The following is a 13,887-nucleotide window of genomic DNA, read 5'->3' as shown; positions in this document are numbered from 1 at the left end:
AAGGAAGGAAGGAAGGAAGGAAGGAAGGAAGGAAGGAAGGAAGGAAGGAAGAAAGGAGGGAGGGAGGAAGGAAGGAAAGAAGAAAGAAAGAAGAAAGGAAGGAAGGAAGAAAAGAAGGAAGGAGGCAGGAGGAAAAAACAACTGAATAATTTTTAAAAAGTCCTTTTTAGAAGTGTGCCATTTATTAAAGGCAGGGAATTTTATGGAACTGATTGAAATAACCTCAAGGAATGTAAACAACTTTTATTTATAGCTAATAAAATTTGCTTACTAGAAGGCAGGTAACACAAATAAGAGACTTAAATATGGTTTTTCAGATTTTTGCGCACCTGGGGTATGATTTTCAAAAGTAATATTTTTCTAGCTTCATTTTCTAACAATTATGGACTTCATATTATAAATGCCTCATGGTCAAAATAGGGCTACAGTTTTCCAGTTACAAAATATATATTCATACGTATTATAATACATATATTTACATATACGCTGTATATATAGATAGAAACAAAAATAAAAAAAAATTGATTAAGAGATAGGGGCAAAGATAGAAACCAAGACAAAGATAGAGAATATTTTTGGTATATCGATAACTAAAGTTTTAGATGGAGTATACGATATTATCTTATACCATCTTATACCAATTCTGGTCTACAAAAAATCAAGCTTAATAATTATTATAAACCATAAAATATTCTACTGTAAATCTACAAAATAAGTAGTGAGATTTTAAGGTGTTCAATGCAACTTTGTATACAGAGTGATAAAAGGACTGTTAGAGAGTTAGCCAATTGGTGCCCTCAAGCCATCCTGAGCATTCCAGAACAGGTACATTAAGGCTAAAGAGGACATTATCTTCCTCTTGCTTGTGTAGGTAAAGGCTGCAGTCTTCTGAGAAAGAAAAGGATTCATTTGTACAACAAACAGAACATGACTTTTGAGAAATTGTCAGTGTGCTGATGTGCTTGGCATTGTCAATGGAGTGTCTTCTCAGTCTCCTCTGTCTTCATTCTTACTATCACCAACTTTGTTCAGGACTGACCTAGGAGAATGGACCAGAACACTGGCACTTAGGTCTAGCAAACTGTAATCTAATTCTGCCTCTTCTGACCACTACCTGTGCTTCCTTAGTTGTCACCTGAACTCCTCAGTTTTCTTAACTGTAAAATAGTCCACTTAAACTTGATAACCTCTCAAGTTCCTTTCAATTCTAATTCAATTAGAATTCAATTCTATCCTATATCCCTAATGCAGCAGACTTCTAGTAGGTGTTACTGCCTCAAACCTCTCCTTTGACTTCACTTGCCATATCCTTCTTAGCAAAACACTCTTTTGCTTTTGTCATTTATTTCACTATTAAAAAAAATCATAATCTCACCTGCATTAACTTTTCAACGTTAGATTGTGAATCCCTCATAACTTAGCAGATAGTCTCTGTGATCTTTCGAAGACCAAAAAAAGCAAGCAGAGCAACAAGTACCATAAAGGACATACACATAAATAGTCTCTCAATCCTTGCCTTTTCTGGCACTCAGATGACAAGACCATGACACCCTACTGAGGTCAATCTCAAAGCCTTTCCAACGAGGTAAAACCTGCTAGAGCTTATTTTTTGCGTTTACTGCTCAAGGTCATCTCCATTCCCTTTGAAGGATTTTGAGGAGTCATGCTATCCCTCTTACTGAAATGACTTGAGTGATTCTCACTTTTTATGTAAAAACCAAAGAAATAAATCAATCCTTTAACCATACACATAACTCTGACTCCTACATTGTTTTTGCAAACCCATCCTTCTCTCAAGAAATGGAGCAGTTACAGTTCAGCCAGAACCCCTCCTCAGCACAGCAACTCTATGATAACAGGGTACACGTTTTTTCTTTCTTCATATCTAGCACTTAGAATAATGTCTGGCATATACCAAAGATGTCATTAAGTTTAATTGATGATTTTTTTATTCTGAATTGATAAAGGGAGTTTTCTTAGTAGGAATATTGAAGATTTGTATGGATTTATTATATATACTGCTACATTGTTGAATTTATTTTTAATCATGCTTTTGGATTGGCTCTTCAAGTTTTTCTAAATAAATTATCATGTCATCTACAAAAACAATTGTTTTCTTTTCTCCTTGCCTATATTAATTCCCTTTATTTCTCTTTCATCTTATTGCTACAGATGTTGGATTTAGTCAAGATTCTTTTCAGCATCTATTGAGACAGTCATTTAAAATAATTATATTATTAACATGATCTATTATATTTATACTTATTATGTTGAGCACACCTTTCATTCCTGCTATAAACTGAAGCATATCATAGTTCATTGTTATGACATCTTTCAAGAAAGGTTGAATAATTTTGATGTAGAATGCAGACCAACTTATTGGAGGATAAATTTTAATGTCATATTGTTAATGTTTGGCTTAGTTTATAATCAACAAATAAACACAGAGAAATTGTGTATTTGACAATATTTTGGTCCATTGTGTCATGGTGATCATGTACTTTATGATGGAAAGTCATTTGCAAAATCCTGCTTCTTCCCAGCTAACCTCCTCATCAAGGATATCCTTGATACGTATGTTGATGATTCCCATAAATGCATTATTTAGATGGGAAAACAGACATACGGGTCAATAATTGTTCTTCTAGACCCCTTTTTGGCATATTAATAAGGTCTTCAATATATTTAATTTGTCCAATTCACCTGCTCCTTTTGTCTACTTAACTGTCATTTTTAGTGTCTTTTTAATAATATCTGAAACTATGATATTAGAGACAACATATGGGGGTGCTCATTTTCTTTCCGTGATATAATTTTTTAAAAAGTTATTTAAACATTTTTGCAGTAATTTGAAAGTTGTTCTTCTTTGTGCTGATTTTATTCTTAAATATTCTTGGGGTGACTGTTTAGTTGGGTCTCTCACCAAATTTTCTGTAAACTGGCTTTGCTCTTTACTCTTTTTCTGTTTTATTAGGTCATAACTTTCATGATCAATCACTCATAATCAATGGCCATAATATTTTACAAATGAGCTTATATTTAAAGTTATGGTTGTTATGATTGATTGCCATTTCTCCTTGGAAATTTGCTTAAATGTTTGAGTGACTTAGTTTAGGTTTTTGCTTGTTTGTTTTATTTTAGGATCTTTTGTCCTCCTTCATATGGCATTTGATTCAGAGACTTCTGGCTGATTTAGACTTCCACCTGAAATTATCTTTTTTTTTCTAGCTTTGCATTAAACTTAAATCTTGATTTCAATAAATCAGGAGTGTCACTGTATACAAAAGGCAGATTCATGAATAACATCAAATATGAGTATTTTGCTATCTGATAAAATATGATTATTTTAATTTTTGTACTGTTTGTCACTTTCCATATCTAACTCATACCAATTCTCTTCTTGGTTGAAGTACTTATGCTATCTAGGCATGAACAGAATGGGTTTTCACTTATGTACTTATGGTGCAGTGAAAACTCTATATATTTCATCTTTCTCATTCTTCATTTCTGATTCATATTTTCTAATATATTCATCACAATTCTCACTTTTTGTTTTTGTAACCCAATATCCCTGATACATATGTACATGTATATGTATATATACATATATACATATGTATACAAATACACACACACACACACACATATATATATATACATATACAAGCATACATATACATATAGGTCTATTTAAAGGATTTATGGAATTATTTGTAAGATTTCAATGTGGCATAGTGAATAGAGTTGTGTAGGAAGAACTGGGTTCAAATCACAAATCTAACACTAGCTGTGTGATGCTGGTCAGGTCACTTAACCTCTCTGAACTCCTTACCTATAAAATGGGAATAATAATAACACCCACCTCACAAGGCATTTGTAGGGAACAAATGAGATAATATAGACAAACTTTAAAGCATTATATGATGCATGTTGTTATATTTATCATATAACTTCATGTTCTACAACAAAACTGGATTAATCAAACCAATTATTTTAATAGTAGTTTTTTTGGAACAGTGAAAAGAGTAGATTTTCAGCTCCTTCCCTTGTCATTGTCTATTTTAGTAGATTGTTCTATCAGAAGATGTGGGTTTCAAATACTACCTCTGATACTTCCTACCTGTGTGAACTTGTGCATGCTATTTATCCTCCCCAAGCCTCAGTTTCCACATCTGTAAAATGAGGAAATTGACCTGATTGACTTCTGACTTCGCTTCCTCCTCTAAATCTACCATCCTTTAAGATGATCAAATTTCTTGTTACTTTGGACTAAATGAGAGCAACAATCAACTTACTCCTTTCTATGCCTATCCAAGCGAGATGTCTAAGCAAAGTTTACTTTACTTGCAACTTAGTTTTGTTCATCATGAAAATTTCAAGATTGATATGATTCAGAACTTCTGGTCTCATGTCCATTCATAAATCCTGAGACATTTGAATTCACCCATTTGGACCCCATCTTGAATGGACATAAATACATACTATCTCACACATTAGAATGCAATCTCACTGAGAACAAGATATTTTTACTTCTCAACATTTATCTTAATCACCAACATATGTTTAAAAAAATATTTTTATGGATTGACTGATATTGAGAGTTGCTCTAGCTATAAAATTTATCGTTCTATGGCCAATCTAGTGATGAACTTTTATTACCATAACTTGCCTGATCTCCAGACAAAATATGCACAATTAATTAGTAGGTCTGTAACTAGTCACTTGATAACTTAAGAGTACCTACCAACATTTATTTATGTTCCATAAATAAGTCTTTATTTACAGTCTTTGAGAACCTAGGCTCACATTAATATCACAATGAAATATTGGAATAGGGTTTGTTCAAGCATTTAATAGTATTATTAGTTTCACTAAACATATGTGTTATTCCATCAACCATAGTTGTTCCCAAAAAGACTTCATCTCAAAGGAAAGGTAATTCAATGGGGAGAAACTAAACCTAGTCAAAACATGGCTAAAATAAACACAGCAGTATATAAAATATGTACCTCTTGGTTTAAGATAATATACTGTTGGGATTTTCCATCTGAGTAGTAATAAAGCATTGGCATTTTCTTTTGGATTGGGAGGAGAAATCACACCATTCCTCATAAAATATAGGTTTTATATTGTTCGCCTGTTGCTACCAACTGAAAGCAGGTGTTTTTCTTTTAGCAAATTTCTGTTTCTGTTCACTATTAACAATCAGGCTGCCACAGGTGTGACTGAGAATGACTTCATCTGCCAGAATTTAAAAAAAAAAAGACTTAATGAGTCTTTCCAAATTTAAAATTATGAATGTGTAGCTAAGAGATTAGGAAAACATTCATGGTTATATATTCAGAACTTCTATGTTCAGTACAGAACCTGACAACAGCCAGGTTTTTTAAGTAGATCTCAAATTTCCCCAAAGGTTTCAGTCATGTATCCTTTCTGCCTGTAAAACAAAATTGTGCCTTTCTACGTATGATGCTTCAAGGATGCTGCAGACACTTGGAAGACCTCAAACTGCATGCAAATAATAAATTTAAAAGAGGCAAAGTCCAGACAATCTACTTCGTATCAGAATGTTAAGTAGAGAGGGATGGACAAATATTAATGCCTTTCTGTTTTGTATAAAGTACATCACAACAGATTTGATCTTCACCTGTAGTTCAGTTGTATCCATAATCACAAAACTGAGAGTTTTAAAAATCATTTAGGTGAATTGAATGCTGAAAGTTAAATTTTACAACATTGAACTGTATAATCTTGCCCCTGGATAAGATATTGTTATCTTTTATGTGTTAGCTGGATTTGTTTAACTACTTTTCTTTGTTATAAAGGATCATGGGCTAAACATAAAGTATATGCAGAAAATGTCAGTGAAATGAAGGCAAATGTCATAAATTAGCCTTTAAGAAAAGTTGCCTATATCTTAAAATTCTTAAAATGAGCTAAAACGAAAAGAAAAAAAAGACTAATCATATATCAAAGATGTTATAAGGAATGTGGGTTCTATCTATTCCCCTTCTTACACTTCCCACATGTATTCCTAACTCATATGCCCTTGACTTGAATTATCATAGAGCTGCACAACATGGATGAGGGACAAAGAGAAGAAAACCTTTTTAAAAGTTTGTTTCCATTTAATTGTATTTTGTTCAGAGATCTCACTGCTTGTCCCTGGAAGCTGATTTCAATTCTTACAGAAGTCAACTTTCTCTAGGACCGTAATACTGAATCCTTGATACAAACAATAGTAGTTACAAAATGAAACGTACAAACTTAATTTGATTCAAATCCAAATCATCTTCCAGCAGTCTTTCCAGGAAGTTGGAAAATATTTCAACAAGATAGGAATATTCTCAGATAGGGATATGCTTGACTTGAAGTCTAATCTTCAATTAATGCCCAGGGAGCTGATTTCTATTTGTTTTTCAGAGAAATTTATATTATTATAAATGGAAATAGTTTATTTTCTTATTTATTACCACATACTTGAAGAATCTATGATATCATGACCATAGGATATTTCTTGTATCAATGTGGTATACAGGATCTAGAGACATGTCTTAGATATACAGTGATTTACTCAGGATCATATATCAGAGGCCATATTTGAATCTAGGTACTCCTTACTCCATGACCAACATGGTATTCCACACTATATCTACTCTGCCAGCACTTCCTTAAAAATGCAAATGTCCAATACAACAAGAAAATGTAACTTTCAAAGAATGTAAAATTTGAGGATGTTTGTCATATGTTGATAAGTTTTTGGTGAGTTTTGGTAAACAATGTTTCAAAGAGGTTAAAAAAAAAAAACTCTAAAGGCCATATGTAGGTTAGCAAGTAATTCACAAATTGGTAGTGCCTCTTAAAAATATTTTGCTCTCATAAAGTAGCCTAAACATTACTCAAACAGAGAATATATTAATCAGATAATAGAATACATATTTCTGTCTTTTGGTTCTTTCTTAACATTGATTGATTGTACTTTGTTGGACTTGATAAAATTCCTTAAAACTCATGACCAGTGTTGTGACAATAAGTATCACTATTAACTTCGCTTTTGCATACCATCTGTTCAGTTCTAACATTCAATGTCACTAACAGTGTAGTAGAATTTAAGCTGGATCATTATTTAATTTTTTTAAATCAATTTATTTATTTTTAGTTTTCAAAATTCATTTCTACAAGATTTTGAGTTGCAAATTTTCTCCTCATCTCTTCCGTCCCCCACCCCAAAACACTGTGCATTCTGATTGCCCCTACTGCCAATCTTCCCTCCCTTCTATCACATCCCTCCCTTCTCTTATGCCCATCTTCTCTCTTTTCTTGGAGGGCAGGATAGATTTCTGTACCCCATTACCTATATTGCTTATTTCCCATTTACATGCAAAAACAATTCTCAGCATTCGTTCCTAAAACTCTGAGTTACAACTTCTAGTCCTTCCTTCTTCCCAACACATCCCCACTGAGAAGATAAGCAATTCAATATAGGCTATTTATGTATAGCTTTGCTAAAGACTTCCATAATAGTTGTATTGTGAAAAACTAACTATATTTCCTTCCATCCTATCCTGCCCTCTATTTATTCTATCCTTTCTTTAGGCCTTCTCCCTACCCTAAAGTGTTTACTTCTAATTGCTCTCCCATCCCATTAGCCCTTCCTTCTATCATCCCTGCAATGCACTTATCCCCTTCTCCCCTATTTTCCTGTGGTGTAAGATAGATTTTCATACCAAATTGAGTGTTCATGTTAATCTCTCCTTAAGTCAAATGTGATGAGAGTAAGCTTCAGATTTTCCCTTGCCCTTTTTCCCCTCCACTGAAAAAGCTTTTTCTTGTCTCTTTTATGAGTGATAATTTTCCCCATTCCATTTCTCCCTTTCTCCTCCCAATATATTCCTTTCTCAGACCTTAATTTTATTTTTTTAGATATCACACCTTCCTATTCAACTCACTCTGTGCCCTCTGTATACACACACACACACGCACACACACATACACACACACACATATATATAAAATGTTGAGAAAAGTTTCAATAGTTACAAATGGTATCTTTCCATGTAGGAATGTAAACAGTTCAACTTTATGATTTCACTTTCTTGTTTACCTTTCATCATGTCTCTTGACTCTTGTGACTGAAAGTCTGTTCAGCTCTGGTCTTTTTATCAGGAATGCTTGAAATTCCTCTGTTTCATTGAATGATCATTTTTTTCCCCTGAAGTATTAGACTCAGTTTTGCTGGGCAGGTGATTCTTGGATTTAATCCTGGTTTCTTTGACTTCTACAATATCATATTCCATGTCCTTCAACCCCTTAATGTAGAAGCTGCTAGATCTTCTGTTTTCCTGATTGTATTTCTACAATACTCACATTGTTTCTTTCTGGTTACTTGAAATATTTTTTCCTTGATCTGAGAACTGTGCAATTTGGCTACAATATCCCTAGGGGTTGTTCTTTTTGGATCTCTTTCAGGAGGTGATCAGTGGATTCTTTTAATATTTGTTTTACCATGTTGTTCTAGAATATCAGGGCAGTTTTCCTTGATAATTTCATGAAAGATGATCTCTAGGCTCTTTTTTTTATCATGACTTTCAGGTAGTTCCAAAATTTTTAAATTGTCTCTCCTACAGCCATTTTCCAGGTCAGTTGTTTTTCCAATGAGATATTGCACATTGTCTTTGGTTTTTTCATTCTTTTGGTTTTATTTTCTTAATTTCTTAGCTTCTCATAAAGTCATTAGCTTTTATCTGATCCATTCTAATTTTTAAAGAACTATTTTCTTCAGTGAGCCTTTGAGTCTCCTTTGCAATTTGACTAATTCTGCTTTTCAAAGGATTCTTCTCCTCATTGGCTTTTCAGGCTTTTTTTGCCATTTGAGTTAATCTATTTTTAATGGTATTATGTTATTCAGCATTTTTTTCGGTCTCCTTTAGCAAGCTGTTGACTCTGTTTTCTTTATTTTTTTGCATTGCTCTAATTTCTCTTCCCTAATTTTTCTTCCACCTCTATTACTTGATTTTCAAAATTCTTTTTAAACTCTTCCATAGTCTGAGACCATTGCATATTTATTTTGGAGGTTTTGGATGCAGAAGTCTTGACTTTTAGATCTTCCTCTGATGGTATGCATTGTTTTTCCTCATCTGAAAGGATGGAAGAAAATATCTGCTCACCAAGAAATTAACCTTCTGTAATCTTATTTTTCCCTTTTTAGGCATCTTTTCCAGCCAGTTACTTGACTTTTGAGTCCTTTGTCAGGAGGAGAGTGTACTCTGAGGACCTGTGAGTTTTCAGTTCCTCCAAGGTTGCACAGTCAAGGGAAAGGAGTTTAATCCTCTCCTGGACTGGGCTCTGGTTTGGAGCTACCACAAGTTTTTCTGCCCAGGATCTGTGAATAGAATTCCCTCTCCAGAGCCTCCAGCAGCTCCACCAGGCCAGTGTTCCTTGTCACCCCAGGGCCTGCAACTCAGGGCTGAGACCAATATCAGCACCTCAATTCCCCCAGGGGCTTTAGGCAGAGGGCTCCATAAATGTATGCTGCTACTGCCTGGGGCCTCCTGGGGCCAGGGCTAAGGCAGGAGTACCCTGCTACCTTCTCACCCAGTTGAAAGAGCTTCCTCACTGACCTTTGAAGCTGTCTCTGGTGGGTTGAGAGATCTGGGAGCTGCTGTTGCTGCCAGTGGTGCCCTGAATCCTGCTCCAGTCCTGTCTTTGTTACATCACAGCCAAGGCTGGGCTGGGCTTCTCTCTGAGTCTGATGCAATACACCTTTCCTGTCAGCCTACCAGGCTGCCTTGGGCTGGAAATCTCTTTCACTCTGTCATTTTGTGGCTTTTTCTGCTCTATAATTTGTTTAGAGTCATTTTTTGCAGGTATTTTATGGGTTGTCGTGGGAGAGCTCTTATGTGTCATCCTTCTACTCTGTCATATTCCGCTAAAGTTCTGTATCACTTAAATAATAATAAAGCTGTCAAGATGCTGATATGATTTCCTTCTCAAGCAATTCACTTTCCATTACAAATTTTATTATACTTTATAGTGGGCATCTGTAAATCTGTGAATAAGTTTACCTCCCTCATTTACACCCATTGCATATCCCACAGGGTTTTAACTGACTTACTTTAGGATTCATGGTAGATGCTAGGAAACCTTTCTGTGTTCTGTTCACTTCTTCTAAAGTATTAGCTTTCCAATTGATAAGGCTGTACCTTTTGGTATAGAGGTATTTCATCAGAATCAAATAATAACAATAGTGCTGGGAAATCGATAACCAAAAACTAGGGTTTGTTCTTCACATCAGTAATGTAGGGATTATAGTGAGGGGAAGGAGGACATAACATGTTTTCTTTGAATATTTTAAGAATATATTGCAAGCAGGATTCAAAACTGTCATTCTATTACAAATTTAAATGTATTTGCAAAGGCTTGGTGTTATAATTTGGTGGGGCATATTCTTCAGATATTGGTTTTCCTTTACAGCATTCCATTGCTACAAAGCATATGTCATCCAAGGAAAAAATGATTTAAAACTTCTAAAGAATTTCTTCAAATTATATTGGAAGGGGAAAAAAGAAAAAAAAATCCTTCCACACAAATATGGTAACACATGAAAAACTTCTGTCCATTTTGATAATTAGCAACTGAAATGTAGGCTTATCATTCACATTAAAATCTTTGTCATTTCTTTGCCAGAGTCCCAATACAAGCCCTGGGAAATCAGGAGACAGCTACAACTAGGTTGTTCTAATTATTGTACGGGAACACATTGAAAGGGAAAGTGAAAGAGTTGGAGAACATGGAATGTCAGTGCTATTATGTATATCTTATATGAATAACAAAATTTGAGAGGCTGAAAGAACTTCAGTGACTATCTAGTTTGCCACCTCCTCCCCTCCAAAAAAGAAAAATAACTCACATAAGAATATACCCTCAAAATGGATCATGTCATCTCTGTAGGAAAACCTCCAGAGAAGGAGAACATACCATCTCTTGAAGCAGTTCATTTCATTTTAGGAGGGCTTTAACTCCTAGGAAGTTTTTTTTTTTGAAAGAGGGGGGAGGAAAGATGGAAGATTAGAGGCAGTCACCCAGTTTGTCTCTTCCAACAACTTTAAAAGAATTCAAATCAAATTGTAAGAGTGACAGTGCCAACACAAACGGTCAGAGAGATTTATTTCTTCAGTTTAAGACAGTTTAGGAGATCAGTAGATAGGTCTGTAATACCAGGGTGTAAGTAGACCTAGAATGCAGTAACCATAGAAACCAATGGGCCTCTGAAGTGGCTGTGAAAGTGTAAGGAGCCTCAGCAGCTTTGGGAGTTCTTAGTTCAGAGGCCATAAGGGGGTCAGAAAATTGATCAGAAAGAACTTATGGAAACCTTTTAATAGTATTACATGCAGGTGGTGCTGATTATCAAGTCTAGTACCAAACACAGTTCTAGGTCACAGTTCCATGGCTAACAGGAGCATTAATACATGCTACTGGCCAGGTATGCATCAAGAAAGCAGTGAACACTACCCCTTAATCCCACTACCGTGGAAGCACCCAAAACTTTCAGATTCTGAAGACTAACTCTGAATACAGCAGAATAAAAAAGCCTGGAGCTTGGGACTATGCTTCTACATCCCATGAGAAGAGCCGAACTTCATGAAATTCAAAGTCAAGTAGTGGAATGGAAAAAAAAAAAATAACCAAATAATAAAAAGAAGTTGCCCATAAAAAGCTGCTATGGTGATAGAGAAGATCAAGACAAACTCAAAAGAAGACAATGATATGAAAGTACCTAAAGTCTTAAATAAAAATTATAATTGAATCAAAGTTCAATAAGAATTTTGTCCTGAAAGAGTAATAAAAGAGAAATTAGAATACCAAAGGAAAAATTGGGAAAGGAAGTGAGTATGATACAAGAAAATTTAGAAAAGATAATTTTGTGTGTGTGTTTGTCTTTCGCTGCTGAAGAAGACTATGCCATCAGAGAAATGATAACATGACCTTCACTTGACTTTGTTTTGAGTGAAGGAGGTCTGTTCAGGCCACCAGCCTCACTTCTCCTCCAGGGCCATCTGAATCCAGTGACCAGATATTCATCAGGATGACTGGAGATGACTTGCCCAAGGTCACACAGCTACTGAGTGTCAAGTGTCTGAGGTGAGATATGAACTCAGGTCCTCCTGACTCCTGCACTGGTGTTTTATCCACTGCACCTACTAGCTGCCCCAGAAAAGAGAAGTTATAGCTTGGTTATAGAAGCACCAAAATATTGAATAAAAAAAATCTTAAAAAAAAAAGAATTAGCTTAATGATTAGAAAGGCACAAAACTTCAGTGAAGAAAAGAGTTCCTTTAAAAACAAAACTGGAAAAATGGAAAAGAGATATGAGGCCTCAATAAAGATATAATTCCTTAAAAATTATAATTGGGCAAGTGGAACCTCATACCACCATGAGACAACAAGAAACAATAAAAAGTCAAAAGAACAAAAAAAATTAAAGAAAATGTAATATATCTCATTCAAAAAAATGATCTAGAAAATAGATTGAGGAGAAATGACTTAAGCATTATGGACTACTTCAAAATAATGAACAAAAAAATAGCCTAGACATTATATTTCAAGAAATTATCAAGGAATACTGCCCCAATGTTCTAGAACGAGAGGATAAAATAAAAATTGAACAAATCATTTTCACAAAAAGACCAAAGCTATCTATGACCATATGAAAAATGCTCAAAATTGCTATTGATTGGAGAAATGCAAATTAAAACAACTCTGAGGAACTACCTCACACCTATAGGAAATATGAAATGCTGAGGCAAATAAGGGAATATAGACAGATTAAGAAATTTTGGGGTGGAATTGTGAACTGATCCAGTGATTCTGTAGAATAATTTGGAACTATACTCCCAAAGCTATAAAACTACATGCACACACACACATACATATACATACATATATTATATATGTATACACATACTACATCTATACACTTACTATATGTATACACATACTATATATACCTATATATACACATGAAAACATATACATATATGTGTATGTGTGCATACCCTTCTTTTACCCAACAACACCATACACCAAAGAGATTAAAGAAAAAGGAAAAGGACCTAAATGTACAAAACTATTTATACAGCTACTTTTGTGCTAGCAAAGAATTGGAAATTGAAAATATGTTCATCAGTTTGGGAATGGCTGAAGAAGTTGTGGCATATGATCATGATGGAATACTATTGTGCTATAAGAAATGATAAGGAGGTTGGTTTCAGGGGGTGGATTGGGGAAAGGCAAGACCTGTATGAACTGATGCAAAATGAAGTGAGCATATACAGGAAATCATTGCACATAGTAACAGCAATGTTGTAATGATAATCAGCTGTAAAAGACTTGAACATTTTTACAGAAACAATAATGGAAGTCAATTCCAAAGGACATTTTGAAAAATATACAGTCTATCTCCAGAAAGAGAATGATAAACTCTGAGTGCAAATTGAAGCATTTTTTCTCTCCTTTATTTCTCTTGATTTTTGTGATATGACTAAGAGAAATATGTTTTGTATGATTTAATATATATATATATATATATATATACATATATATATATATATATATAATTAATATCATTTCGATAACCTTCTCAGTGCATGGTGGAGGTCTGGAACAGAGCAAAGAAAAGAATTTTGAAAATCAAAATTTAAAAAGAAAAGAATCCTAATACAGTAATTTTTTTTTAAAAAGAAAAAGAAGTTATTTGTCTCTGTTTGTTTTCTGACAATGAAACTAAATTTACTTCTTCTGCAACTTCCATCCATTCCTCCTCTTTCTGAGGTTAAACAGCAAAAAAGTCTAATCCTTCCATATGATAATCCTTTAAAATCTTGAAGT

Source organism: Notamacropus eugenii, chromosome 6 (assembly GCF_028372415.1).
Source record: "Notamacropus eugenii isolate mMacEug1 chromosome 6, mMacEug1.pri_v2, whole genome shotgun sequence".
NCBI classification, from domain to species: Eukaryota; Metazoa; Chordata; class Mammalia; order Diprotodontia; family Macropodidae; genus Notamacropus; species Notamacropus eugenii.
Note: the sequence above shows the minus strand (reverse complement) of the source record.